The 13,154-nt window shown below is 44.8% G+C and overlaps 1 protein-coding gene across 1 annotated transcript in view; it reads left to right on the top strand.

Annotated features, from left to right (window-relative positions):
• The first annotated feature begins 918 nt into the window (after positions 1-918).
• The window catches only part of LOC132387048 (NACHT, LRR and PYD domains-containing protein 3-like), a 61,260-nt gene continuing 49,024 nt past the window's right edge, over positions 919-13,154 (top strand). Inside the window, exon 1 of the mRNA XM_059959423.1 lies at positions 919-1,373. The gene's annotated coding sequence lies outside the window, so the exon portion shown is untranslated. The remainder of the gene's footprint in view (positions 1,374-13,154) is intronic.

Genomic DNA, 13,154 nt, shown 5'->3' with positions numbered 1-13,154 from the left:
GCAGACACGGTCCCGATCGGGAAGGAGAAGGGGCGCCAAAGAGGGCAGGAAAGTCGATTTCAGTGGAGGGTCGCAGAGACAGTGAGGGTCAGGTCGGAGAAGGGAAGGGAGGGCGTCATGCAGAAGAGGGTAGGCGGGAGAGGAAGGGAGGGTCGTCGCGAAGGCGGGTTAGAGAAGCAGATCGCGAGATGGGGTGGAGCAGCGGATCAATCTGACAGGGAGGGATGGAGTTGTTACATACCGCGTAACGGGTTAAACAATCAGCAGAAATGGACACACCTGGATTCTGAGTCTTCCGTTATAAACTCTATTTTATCAGTAACTACGTGAATAAAGTAATATAAAACAAGATAAGGTGAACAGGTTAGCAAAGTATATGCATATATACAGGTGAGTAAATAAGCTTCCCCAGCTCAGGTGATTGGGTGATACAGTCTCACGGTGGGATGGTAAGTAATCAGTTCAGTTCTGGAATTTGGTTTGAGTAGAGTTAGAGAGAGAGAGTTCCAGTGTTGGTTTGTCTTTCACTGCCGATGCTGATCCTTCACGTCGTCCTACTTGCTTCCGAAACTTATTTAAAGTCACCAACTTGTGGCCACAGGAAGGGGACCGTTTCCACGGTAACGCAATCCACCCAGGGCAGGGTTAAGCACACTGATAGCTCTCCGCCGGTCACCCCTCTGTCCACACTGTGAGCAAAAACCCCACCCTTGTCGTGGGCACACAAAGCTCACCAGTGTCCTCCTTGCCTCAGGAGTCGTGTGTCTCCTGTGGTGTGTCCTGTGTCTCTCCGGTGTGTGTCTGATTAAAACGACAACTGACCTTGTAAATATCTCCAAGTGCTGAACACGAGCTGTCCATCACATAGCTCCGCCTTTCAGTTTCCAAGGCAACTCACAGACTTTCTGTCTCCCTGCTGCTGAATTATCAAACAAGCTGTTCGCTCCCCCTCTCTCACTCGTTTAAAGGAACAGTCCACTTTAGAATAGTCCTTCAGATCTCGTCACAGTCTAAACATAGCTACAAGATCTGTGATATATTCGCAAATTCTTAAGAAAGTTTTGTTTATATATTCTCAGCTGACGGCGGAAATTGCAAAATCTTGCAAAATTCCATGGACGTACATGTATGTGTAAGTCACGTGAACCTTTTCCCGCTCCCATTTTACCGCAGATCTGCCTTGTTTCCGAGGTTCCGCCCCCAGCTCTGATGACATAAATTACAGTCCTGACTTTCCTTCAGTTCTGTGTTGAAGCGGGTCGGCGGCGGCGGCGGATCGTCTGTAGGATCCGGATTAGGAGACGACCATCACCCCCAGAGTCGGGAATCCGGGGGAGGGTTCACTGTCCGTGCGTGAAAACAAGTTCTCATCGGTGAGTACTGAGGCTGGTCCCCAGTGTGGACGTCTGATGTAAGGTAATGCACCCAGTTAACTTCCCCGATCTGGCGGCCTCTCTGCGCTTGCTGGACAGAACCTGCCGGGGTCGGTCTGTATTGTGGGACCTTCACAACATACCGACTGAGATGAGCCGCCGCTCAGCCCCTCTTGCCCTGGTCCGGGGAGAGCGATGGGGTGATGATACCGAGACTGCACTCATCCATTGTGGTTTATCCCGGGAACTTTACCTTCATCACCCGGCCCCGCATCGGTCAAACCTTCACCTGGATCGATAGCCGGTGTCTACAATGGAACAGCTTCTGCACTGCTGAAGATCTGCAGAACTGGAACTGCCAGCAGATTTATTGCACGTCGAAGGGGTTAAAACAGCAACTGGCATTTTAGTTTAACCGTGACAGAATGTCAGAGTGTTCAGTATTCATTGTGGTCATAAGGGAACTCAGAGCATGTGATGTTGAGAATGTAACTTCCTTTTTTTGTTTAGTTCTGGTGGGCCTCTTCCTCAGTCACCAGGGAAACAGCCCACCACAGCTTCAAGGAGTGTTGAAGATCTTTATCACTCTACACAGCCCTTTAGCAGAAATTCAGTGGCCACAGGATCCAGTGTGGATCCGAGGATGATTTGAGCATTTACTGTACGGAATATATAATGTCTGTGCTGGAATGAACAGATGACTAATGAATGTTGGGATTGTATTTATGCAAATCTTTTTTAGAATGTCACAAACATCTTGTAATCGGTCCCTATTTGTGAATCAAAAAAAAAGAGATAAATCTCTATACTCTGTTTCCAGGCCTATATTTACGATTTAATATTGAAATATATTGTTCCTGTTCCACTAGGGGAAAAGTGGCGGCCAGCTGATTTGGTGTAAGTTTCACTCAACAATATAATAATCAATAATATGCCCAGAGACATGATGAAATGTATCCGGGGCCATTTTGTAAATCACGGAACGAAAGTTAACTCGACCCCCGTCCAGACAATGGGTTCCTCAGGTTACAATTCTGTCATGGGTTGGTGTAGGAGTGTTATTTTTTTTTTGAACTGGGAATAGCTGAGGCACTGCACGGCAGAAAAGCCCTGGGAGGGCTGGGCCATTCGTTATCATCCTGGGATGAGGAGTCCAGGAACATGGAATTGCCAATGTTTGGTGTTCGCCCGATCTTGTTGCTTCTACATCTGGAACTGGACATTCCTCCTTCAGCGATGAAGCAGACGCCTCGGACAGATAGTCACGGGTTGCAGGGAATTCTGATTACTGTATGAGACAGGGGAAAGATGTGTGATCATCTTGGGGTAGGTTGGGACCCTGTGAGGATGGGTCCTGGGATATCACACACGTTTTGATACATGTATAATGGACCCGTCGTTCAAGCTGCCCAGGAGTATGAGGTGATGCGTTAGTATTAATGTTCTGTGCTCAGATGTTTGGTTCTGGAGTTCCTTTGGAAGCAAAGAAGGGAATAATTTGCCACTCCTTCCCTCACAGTGACAGGCTGTGAGTTAATGGGCAGTTCCGTGTTTGCAGCAGTAAACCCGGGGTTTAGTGTTCAATCCGTGTTTGGGAAGTCCCTCTCACTGTCCCCTACAGGCAGCTAGTGGGACTCAAATAGAAACTGCAGAAGGAGAAGATAAAGACAGACTCATCGATATTACAGAAGTACCAGCATTGCAGTGGTGTACAGGGAATTACCGAGGCAGGAGAGGGGAATTGGCCAGAATCACTCGCAGGGATGGCAGCAGAGCAGCAACTTGTGGGAAGATGGAGGATTGGTGAGGTTGTAAAAACAAACAAAAGGCAACAAAAGTTGTTAAAAAAGCAGAGGTAGTATACCAAAGTAAATGAGCCAATAACATTAAAGAGGTTCCTGAACGTTTCTTCAGATACATAAGTTGTAAAAGAGAGGCACGACGGGATATCAGAACGCTGCAAACTGGGGATATAGTAAATGGGACAAGGAAAGGCGGACAAACTGAAGAAGTATTTTGCACTGATCTTCATTGAGGAAGTCACTAGCAGTATATTGGAAGTTCAGGGGGCATCAAGTGTGTGAAGTTACCAGACCAGAGAGAAGTTTCTTGGGAAACTGAAAGGTCTGACATTAGATATGTCACCTGGACTTCATGGCGGGTACGACAGAATGTGGTCTCAGGGTACTTGGAGACCCGTCATAAAATAGGCCATAGTCTTGTCTGACAAAACTGATCGAGTTCTTTGAAGAAATAACAAGCAGTATAGACAAAGGGGAATCGGTTGATGCTGTGTATTTGGATTTTCAGAAGGTCTTTGTTACGCTTCAGCACGTAAGGTTGCTTAACAAGCTATGAGATCATGGTATTACAAGAAAGATACTAACATTGATATAGCAGTGGTTGATTGCAAAGTGGTTGATTGCAAAGCGTCGGAATAAAATGAAGCTTTTCTGGATTGGTCCCAGTGACAGTGATTTTCCACAGGAGTCTGTGTTGGGACCGATTCTTATACGTCATATGCTAATGATTTGGACGATGGAATTCATGGCTTTGTTGCAAAGTTTGCAGACAGAACGAAGATAGGTAGAGGGGCATGCGGTTTTCAGGAATTAGAAAGTCTACAGAAGGACTTACACAGTTAGGAAATTGGGCAAGGAAATGGAATAATGTGTCGAGAAATGTATGGTCATGCACTTTGGCAGACGAATGATTAGTTATTTTCTAAGTACAAAAGAAAACTGAGGTGCAAAGGGATTTAGGGGTCGTTGTGCAGGATTCCCTGAAGGTTAATTTACAGGTTGAGTCTGTGGTGAGGAAGGGAAATGCGATGTCAGCATTCATCTCAACAGGACGAGAATATAAAGCAACGATGTAAAGTTGAATCTGTATAAAGCACTGCTGAGGCAGCACTTGGAGTATTCTGAGCAGGTCTGGGCCTCTTAATTTCGAAAGGAATGTGGTGAAACTGCAACGGGTTCAAAGGGTGTTCGCAAAAGCGATTCGAAGATTGAATGGCTTGTCATGTGAACCGCGTTTGATGGCTCTGGGCCAGTACTCACTGGAATTCAGTTGAATCAGTGGTGACTTTATTGAAATATATGGAATGTTGAATAGCCTTGATAGAGTTGATGTAGAGATAATGTTTCCTCTGGTGGAATACTATACGAGCAGATAACCCTACTTCAGAATAGAGGGGCCTGCTATTAGAACAGCGAGCAGGGATTTATTTTACCAGAGAATGTTGAATCTGTGGAAGTTTTTTTTTTGCCTTAAGCAGCTATGCAGGTCATATCTTTATATATATTTAAGACAGTGGTTTATTGGCTCTTGAATGGTGAGGGCATGAAAGGATTTGATGAGATGACAGGAGATTGGGAATGTCAGGAAAACTGGACCAGCCATGCTGAAAATGTGGAGCAGACTCGATGGGCCAAACGGCCTAATTCTGCTCTTCTATTGTATGGTCGAATGGAGATAGGACATAACTTAGAACATAGAATAGTACATCACCGGAACACGCTCTTTGGAATCAAATCTGGAATCATTTTCCTGAACCACCTTTTAACCCTCTCCATTCCAAACATCCTTTCTCATGTTAGCGGCCCGAACCTGCGCACAGTACTCTCAGTGTCGCCTCATCAGCACTCTATAAATTCTCAACAGTACCTCCTTTTTTTTATTATAGTCCTCTTGAAGTAAATGCAAACATCACGTTTACCTTCTTCATCACTGGCGAAATTTTGGCCCAACCTGTCCATGATCTCCACACAATTAAAATGGGAAATCTGTTTATTTTTATCTTGTACCGAGGCGCAATTAAAATATTGTTTTGCATACCATCCATACTGATCAATAGAGCACAACAGAACATTGAGATTATATAGGGTAAGTGGAGCTACAGAGTGTAACAAAGCATCATCGTTTCAGAGAAACCAAAGTGCACTTTGGCATACGGTGCAAGGTCATAGTAAGTTGCATTGTGAGGTAAAAGTGCATCTTATCCTGCTGGGGTCCATTCAGTATGCTTAAGGCAGCAGAATGAAAGCCGTTCTTGAGTAAGGTGATTTGTGTTTTCCACTAAGTGCTTAATCTTCGTCCCAGGTGGAAAGCGAGAATGCCCAAGACTGTGAGGTTATTCTGCCTGCTTTACTGATACAACAGGAAGTTCATACACACCTCATGGTGGGCAGTCTGCTTTTCGCGATGTCGGCAGCTCTCTGCAGTTCCTGGCAGTCATGAGTAAAACAGTAGCAGTATGAACGCGTAAAGTACCCTCTTGGGATACTTTCTATGGTAGGTTGATGAAGTTTAGTGAACGACAATAGTTACATGCCAAATTTCCTTTTGTTAGTTCCATCTCTGTCATTTTAGAATCTTTTCCATGCAATAGTAGGTGTTGTAAATTTATTGACTGTGTATTGCTGGAGGACCACTTGTGATTGAGCTTGATCCCTTCTCCCACCTGTTTCATTCAGTTTATTGCATGCCGATTTTGTTCAATCTCTGTCCAGCCTGTATCCCACCACCACAATGATATATATCAGTCATCTTGTTCAACCTCTGTCCAGTCTGTATCCCACCACCTCAATAATATCCCACCACCTATTAGCACCAGCTAAATGATATATATCAGTAATATTTCTTCCAATCTTTCCTTTCATTGTGAAGTACAGTTTTGCACCTCTCATAGCAATGGATCCTCCCGGACTCGATTGTTGTTAGCTAGAACTACCAGCGTTTTAATGGAATAAACACAAAGCAAGGTAAATCAGACATTACAATACTTGTTTCACAGTTACAAATTTTCTGCTGTGGTAATCTTTGTGATATTGAAACTCACAACACATGATGTGAAGTTTGTTACTTCGCCTTTTGTTTATTTTCGGTTCCTTATCTTCTGACTGTGCCTTGCATTTGTAGGTTCTGAAAGCAGCTAACAGTGGAGTCATTTTCAAAGAATTGCGGATCTGTATTCCATGTCAGTTTCTTTTGTCACTTAGACAGACCATTGGGATTCACTATATCAGTTATCGAACATAGAACATAAACTAGTACAGTGCAGTACTGGCCCTTCGGCCTTCAATGTTGTGCAGACCCTTAAGCCCTGCCTCCCATAAATCTTCCACCATAAATGCCTCCTTATACCTGCCCAGTATTCTCTTAAATTTCACTAGTGTATCTGCCTCCACCACTGACTCAGACAGTGCATTCTACGCACCAACCACTCTCTGGGTGAGAAAACTTCCTCCTACATCCCCCTTGAACTTCCCACTCCTTACTTTGAAGCCATGCCCTCTTGTCTGAACAGTAGTCCACTAGGGAAGAGACGCTGGCTGTCCACTCTATCTATTCCTCCTAATATCTTGTATACCTCTATCATGTCACCTCTCATCTTCCTTCTCTACAAAGAGTAAGCCCTAGCTCCCTTAATCTCTAATCATAATGCATACTCTCTAAACCAAGTAGCATCCTGCTAAATCTCCTCTGTACCCATTCCAATGCTTCCATATCCTTCCTATAGTGAGGAGACCAGAACTGGACACAAGTGCTGCCTAGCCAGAGATTTATAGTGCTGCCTCATTACCTTCCGACTCTTAAACACTATCCCTCGAATCATGAAGGCTAGCATCCCATAAGCTTTCTTAACTACGCTATGTACCTGTGAGGAAAATATCAGGGATCTGTGGACATGTACCCCCAGATCCCTTTGCTCCTCCACACTACCAAGTATCCTGCCATTTACTTTATACTCTGCTTTAGAGTTTGTCATTCCAAAGTGTACCAGCTCACACTTCTCCGGGTTGAACTCCATCTGCTACTTCTCAGCCCACTTCGGCATCCTACCAATGTGTCTCTTCAAATTTAGACAGTCCTCCACACTATCCACAACTCTACCAACCTTTGTGTCGTCCGAAAACGTGTAAACCCACCCTTCTACACCCTCATCCAAGTAGTTAATAAAAACATATTCCTCAATATACCCGTCTGTTCCTTGCTTCCTAAAGCTCTGATATGCTGCCTTCTTCCACCTGACTAGATTTTCCACCTCACATGTCACACATGGTTCCTTCACCCTATCGTTCTTTATCTTCCTTACCGAGCCAAATTTATCCCTAACATCCGGCAAGAGATCCCTAAACAATGATCACATGTCCATAGTACATTTCCCTGCCAGAATACATCATCCCAATTCACACCCGCAAGTTCTAGCCTTATAGCCTCACAGTTTGTCCTTCCCCAATTAAAAAAAAAACTTGTCCTCTCCGATTCTATTCTTTTCCAGGATAATGGTAATAGCCAGAGAACGGTGATTACTGAACCGATATGCTCACCCACTGTGAAATCTGTGACCTGACCCCGTTCGTTACCTAATACTAGATCCAACATTCGCCCTCGTCGGCCTGTCAACATACTGTGATAGGAATCCGTCCTGGACACACTTAACACACTCTGCCCCGTCTAAACCATTGGAACTGATCAGCTGGCAATCAATATTAAGGAAGTTAAAGTCACCAATGATAACAACCCTGTTATTTTTACATGTTTCCAAAATCTGCATTCCAATCTGCTCCTACCAAGGGGACTACAGAATACTCCCACTGGATTAGCTGCTTCCTTCCTGTTCCAGATTCCCACCCATACTGACTCAAAGAGGATCCTCCTACATAACCTACACTTCCTGTAGCTGTAAAAGTATCCCTGACCAGTAATGCCACCCCTCCTCCCTTCTCCCCCCTCTCTATCCCATTTAAAACCCTGAAACCCAGGAATATTGAGAATCCATTCCTGCCCTGGTGCCAGCCAAATCTCCGCAAAAGCCACTACATCATAATTCCTTCTAGGTATCCAAGCTCTCAGTTCATCACTTTTGTTCCTGATGCTTCTTGTATTGAAGTACACACACTTTGGCCCTTCGCCCTTACTACCTTTATATCCTTTATTCTGCTTCTCTGTCCTCAAAGTCTATCAATATGTTAGATCTGGCTTTACTCCATGAACTTCTTCTGCTGCTCTTATCTTTCTCTATTTGAGAGCCAGACGCCTCTTCCCCAGTTTTTTCAGTTTGACACCTGAGTACATTTCTATCACATACAAACCTTTGATTTCAGTCCACACAAGCAGTCCTCGCATGACTTTTATTTTCCTGCACCTCACCACCAGCTCTAACACACTGCTTCCCTTCCCTCTGCAAATCCAGTTTAAACACCCCGGAGCAGCACTAGCTAACCTACGCGCAAGGATGTTAGTTCTCCTCAAGTTCATGTGTAACCCGTCCCGTCGGGACGGCCCCACCTTCTCTGGTACAAGGCCCTGTTATCCAGAAACATGAAGCCACCCTTTGCACCATCTCCTTAGTCACGTATTTAGCTGTATTATCTTCCTAATTCTAGCCTCATTAGCACTTGACACAGGGAGAAGTCCTGAAATTGCAACCCTGGAGATTGTGTCATTCAACTTTGCACCAAACTCCCTAAACTCTCTTTGCAAGAAGTCCTCCTCCGTCTTCCTATCCACATCATAGGTCCCTACATGGACTACGACATCTGGCTGCTCACCCTCCCTCCTGAGAATACCAAGAACTCGATCCGAGACATCTTGGACACTGACACTGGGGAGGCAACAGACCATCCAAGAATCTCGATCTCTCCAACAGAACCTCTTATCTGTCCCCCTAACTATCGAATCCCCTATCTCTACTGCTCTTCTCTTTTCCTTCCTTCCCTTCTGAGCTGAGGGTCCAGTCTCGGTGCCAGAGAGGCCACACTTCAATTTGTCCATGGTAGGTCGTCCCCACCAACAGAATCCAAAACGCTTTCCTTATTGTTGATGAGAACAGCCACAGGGGTGCTCTGTTCTTCCTGTCTATTCCCCTTCCCTCTCCTGACAGTCAGCCAGCTACCTGCCTCCTGAATCTTAGGGGTAACTACCTCCCTGAAACTCCTGTCTATTTCTGCCTCTTCCTCCCGAATGATCCGACGTTCATCCAGCTCCAGCTCCAGCTCCAGTTCCATAATTCGGTTTATCAGGAGCTTCAGCTGGATGCACCTTTTGCAGGTGTAGTCATCAGGGACAATTGTCCTCTCCCTGACTTCCCACATCCTGTATTCGGAGCACTCCACTGCCCTAACTGCTGCCTCCATTACCTACTCCTGTTAATTAATGGAACTTAATCGGCCTTACCTCACTGGCAGCAACCTCGTCCTCAGTTGCTCTCCGAAGCCTTTCGAGCCAAAGCTTCAAAGCTCCACTCCTACGCTGAGCCACTGATACACTGGCCGCTCCTCTTCAGATACCCTTCGTTTTATTTGTTCCTGCCAATTATCTTACGAGCTCCTTCGCTCCTCCTGTTCTTGCTGCAACGGTTTCTCGGTCAAACTGTCAATTTTTTTTCTAATTGCAATAGCCCACTACTTCAGTAAATTCCCTCTACTAGAGTGTAACCTAACTTGTCAGCTGCTCCAGAGCACAATGTACCTTTGGTAGTATTTCCCTCTGCCTACTACATCCCCATCTCGGTTTAATCCACATGTTTGCTGCTCCGGTTTGCCACAATTTCATCTGATATCTAAATCATTAACATCACTACCAAGCACCCAGTCACTTTCCCTGCTGCATCCCACGAGTCTCATGCCTCCATTGGGAGAGACAACCATCTGCAAACTCTCCCGAGCTTCTCCACTTGCTTCATCCTGAAATCTAACGACACTTACCTTTTGGACCCGACAGCCATGCAGAATTTTGTCAAACGCCCTGTTAATGTCAATGTAGGCAATGACCGTCAGATTCCTTCATCAGGCTTCTTGATAACTTCCTCGAATATCTTAATAACTTGATTAGACATGATCTGTCAAGTTGACTATCCTTCATCAAGCCCAGTCTTTCGAAATCCTATGGATTGCGTTTCATAAAATTCCTTCCAAAGACATACCCAAAACTGATTTCAGGGTCACGTGCCTATGGTATCCCTTTTTATTTTCCGAGCCTTTCTTACACACATGAGTACAACTAGCTATCCTCCCATCCTCTGGATATCACCCATACGTCTCTGCCAGAGTTCGATCCCTTTCGTTCCTTGTCTAGATGAGCACGCTGATCTTCAGGAGATTTTGTTTGACAGTTAATTGACAGTAAAGGAACCAAAAGTTTTCTCAATAAATTATCCTGCCACCAAATTGTCTGTATTTGTAGAAATTTGCTCATTACAGTTGTTGTTTACAAAGTTCACAAGAATGATTCTGGAATGGAAAAGTTTTTATATATGAGGAGCATTTGGTGTGTCTGGGCCTCTTCTGAATGGAGGGGTGGCGGCTCTGGGAACAGAAACATCAATGAAATCCTGAGGTCTGCATAGAGTGGATGGGGACAATATGTTTTCAACTGTAGGTGAGTCTAGGATCTACGGTCGCAATCTCAATCTATTCAATTGTATCTGGGGACCTTCCCTTCCATCATTCTGTCCAGTAGCGGGATCTGAATTGCACCTGTTTCAATGCCTGGGATTAATCCAGATACAGGAATATGATGAAATTTTTAACCACATTTTTGTACAAAGAAGGAAACTTCATGGTTATCACCACAATGCATTGCGTGAGGACCATTTTAAATATCCCATAGTTGACATTTGGAGCAGACAGAACGCATCCAAGAATGTATTTTGATTTCGGAACAGTTTCAGCGCTGCTGGAAGATCAGCAGAGATGGAAATACCAACAGATTGACTGAATACACCTCGAGGCAGGGTTGAAACAGCCACTGGAATTTTAGCTTCTCCGTTACAAAATGGCTGAGTGTTTGTTATTCATCTTCCTCATAATGAAACTCAGAGCATTTGAGGTTGAGTCTGTTAGTTCCTATTTTGAGTTAGTTCTGCTGAGCCACTTCCTCCATCACCAGGGTAACAGCCCACCAGAGCTACAGAGATTTTTATCGCTCTCTGGTCACCGTCCTTCAGTGGCCTTAGGAGCCGGTGTGGATGCGAGGAAGCCTTGAGCATTCACTGTATGGAGTATATGATGTCTGTATTGGAATGAAGAGCTGACTAATGGATGGAAGTAGGGATTGCATTTATGTAAATCTGTTCAGAATAGCACAAACATCTTTCAGTCAGTCAATATTTGTGCATCAAAAAGAAAACAAAAACCTGCATTGTTTCCAGTGATTTATTTCCAATTTTATATTAAAAGCATTTTGTTATTATCTTTTCTACGAGAAACGTGGCGCCGAATTGCGCTGCTCCAGATGCCGCTCAGCAATAACTTAGTGAACAAATGTACCCAATTTCCCTGCTGGAGACAAGTTAAGATACTGCATATTCACACCTGCTGGTGACCATAGCCCGGGTTCCCCACCCAGTTAAAGCATCATCAGGTTCCCATTCTGTTTTGAGCTGGAGAGTGCGTTAATATCAGAACGGGGGATAGCCAAGACATTGCAGTATATTACCGACAGGAAAGCGTCCTGGGAGAGTTGGTGCTCGGGCTGTAATGTGAGATGGTATGAAACTGGCAGTGTTAGGGTTTGGCGTTAGCCCAGGATTGAGCTTCTACAGATCGGGCTGGATGTTTCTCCTTCTGCAATAAAGCAGTTTTCCAGTCCGGCGGGTGGATATAGGTTGTAGGGCATGAGCTATAATGAGAGGTTGGACAAGCACTGTGCTACAGAGGAATAAATTTAAACTGAGAGTAATTCTCAGGTCCATTTCCCAGGAAATATTCCTATATAAAACCTGGGTTGTTTCTCTAGAGTGTTGCAGGCTGTGGTGAGTCTTAACAGATTTCTATAAGATTATGAGAGGCATAGGTAGTGTAGATAGACAATATCTTTATCCCAGGGTTGAAATCTCTGATACCGGATGGTATACATTTAAAATGTAGGATTGGTTCATAGGAGGTATGAGAGGCAAGTATTTTTTTCACACAGAGAGTGGTGTGGCTGGAATGTGCTGCCTGCGCTGGTGGTAGAGGCAGATATATTGGGGATTTGTAAGGGGTGTTTAGATTGACTCGTGAATGTGAGGTAAGTGAAACGATTGGCATTGTGCAGGCAGTCATTTGGACATTTGATGACGAACTTAAATGGTTCGGTACAGCATTGGGGTCGAAGGGCCTGTTCCTGTGTTGTACTGTTCTAGGTTCTGTGTCTCTTGTCGAGTGGTTTCGGGGTAATGGTGGTAAAACAGTGAGTGGGAACAACAGGTCAACTGGAGGCCTGTTCCTGTGTTGTACTGTTCTAGGTTCTGTGTCTCTTGTCGAGTGGTTTCGGGGTAATGGTCGTAAAACAGTGAGTGGGAACAACAGGTCAACTGGAGCCCTGTTCCTGTGTTGTACTGTTCTAGGTTCTGTGTCTCTTGTCGAGTGGTTTCGGGGTAATGGTGGCAAAACAGTGAGTGCGAACAGCAGGTCAACTGGAGCCCTGTTCCTGTGTTGTACTGTTCTGGGTTCAGTGTCTCTTGTCGAGTGGTTTCGGGGTAATGGTGGCAAAACAGTGAGTGGGATCAGCAGGTCAACTGGAGGCCTGTTCCTGTGTTGTACTGTTCTGGGTTCAGTGTCTCTTGTCGGGGTAATGGAGGCAAAACAGTGAGTGGGATCAGCAGGTCAACTGGAGCCCATTGTGGAAAACGAAATCACTCACTTCTCTCGGCGAAACAGAAATGCAGAGTGTGTTTTAATGGTGACTGAATGAGGTGCAGTGGGTAGAGAGAGAATTCAAAGGTACATTGTATTTATTGTAAGCGTTATTGAGTATAATTTAATCCATCTCTTCACCAGCTCATAATCC

Source organism: Hypanus sabinus, unplaced genomic scaffold (genome assembly GCF_030144855.1).
Source record: "Hypanus sabinus isolate sHypSab1 unplaced genomic scaffold, sHypSab1.hap1 scaffold_1494, whole genome shotgun sequence".
Classification (NCBI taxonomy): domain Eukaryota; kingdom Metazoa; phylum Chordata; class Chondrichthyes; order Myliobatiformes; family Dasyatidae; genus Hypanus; species Hypanus sabinus.
The sequence above is the reverse complement of the archived record's forward strand: the minus strand, read 5'-3'. Positions and strand labels throughout refer to the sequence as shown.